The sequence below is a fragment of the Atta colombica genome, unplaced genomic scaffold (genome assembly GCF_001594045.1).
Source record: "Atta colombica isolate Treedump-2 unplaced genomic scaffold, Acol1.0 scaffold207, whole genome shotgun sequence".
Taxonomy (NCBI): domain Eukaryota; kingdom Metazoa; phylum Arthropoda; class Insecta; order Hymenoptera; family Formicidae; genus Atta; species Atta colombica.
The window spans coordinates 433,330-435,161 of record NW_017259302.1 but is presented as its reverse complement, the minus strand read 5'-3'; positions in this window follow the sequence as shown (position 1 = coordinate 435,161).

Sequence of the window (1,832 nt, the reverse complement as noted above, 5' to 3'; positions counted from 1 at the left end):
TAATTAAAAAATAAATTATATATAAAAGTGCTGTGATAAGCAAAGATCAAGAGATGTGTATAGATTAAATATATTATAAAATATGATTATTGTATTAAATTATAATGAAATATCAAATTATAATTTCTGTCAAATATCTAATATATAATATCGTTTTTATGTGGGATTAATAAATTATTTAAAGTTAATCTCTAATTTAATCTTTGATATACATATAATAGTTTATATACATATACAGAGGTCTATTTCAAACAATCAATTAAAATGTCTTAAAATCCTTAAGTTTAAAACAAAATGTTTCGAACAAAAGTTCAACAATTACTCAATTATTAAGAGGAAAGATGATAATAATTTTGAGATGTCAGGTCGATTATTTAAAATTTTTTAAATTGAATCCCATTTTGTACTTTATATTCGTCTTCTTCTTACGTTAGGCCTGTGTCACACCTCTCATATGCTTGTGGTGCGCACGCTGATTATTCAATTGTCACGAACATATGGGATCTACAATTTTAATGTCGGTTTCGAACGGCGGATTTTGTGAGAACAATTTTTTTTGTTTCTGTGAGCAAGGAGATGGGAGAAAAGACATGAGTGTAAATATTTTTCCTATTATTTTCGTAAATTTTTTTCGTAAATATTGGTTCCTATTGAGATCGAATTCGGGATCTTTGGCATTCATCACGTTTCGTGATGCTAGACCAGTACGCTATCTGCCATGCTACGCTCGCACTCATTTTATATTTATGTAGCTTCTAAACTTTTTCAAATACTACAATGAAGTATTTTTTCATTAAGTATTTTACAAGTTATGAAGGCTTAGTCAATCAACTATCTTAAAGCAATTAAGTTTAAAATGAAGAAAAAATAAATTTGAAGATATATCAATTAAAATCATCTCTTTATCTCAAACTTAATTGCTTTAAGATAATGAGTTGACTAAGCGTTGATCTGCTATCTTTCAAGCCCCCTAACTTATAAATTACTTAATGAAAAAAATACTTTATTATAATTTTATTATAATTTTGAAGCTATATAAATATGAAATCAAAATTAAAAAAAATAGAGGTCTCAATTAAAAAAAAATTAAATAACCTTGAGTTGTTCTTAAATACATTCTTCTCAAGGTCAACCAAGATCCTTTTTCTCTCTAGCAACTTTTGTTTAAAACATTTTTGCCTTAAACTTAAAGATTTTGAGATATTTTAGTAAATCGATTAAAATGACCCACTTTATATAATTATCGATGCATTAGAATAAAATCACTTTACATTAGTCACAATTATCCTTGCATTTTTATTTAATATTAATTATTAAACAAAATTAATTAATATCTAACTCTAACTTTTAATATTCTCCGCGGTAGAAATATTATATTTTAATATTTAATTTTCATTAAATTATTAAAATATATAAGAAAAACAAGATTTTTATTATAGTATATGGAAAAGTGCGATATAAGTTAGTCAGGTGTTACTTTTTTCAAGTTTTTGTTTTACTTGTAACACAAAGCTTGTACTTTTTTATTTATTGCTACAAAGAAAATCAACTAAAAAATTGATCCTTTTCTCGAAATTTCTTGTTTACATATACCAAGGACAGCAAACATTACGCGTCTTTTATTCAATGAACACTAACGATGACAATAATACATTAATATCAAATAATCAAGTAATTAAATACAACGGAATCACACATCGATTTGAACTCGTGCAATCAAACTCGTACAAACAAACATAAGAAAATGCAATATTCTATATCAATCCCATAAAATGTCTTTCAATAGCTTAAAGACATAATCCATGATACGCGCTCTAGGTAGATAAATTTAT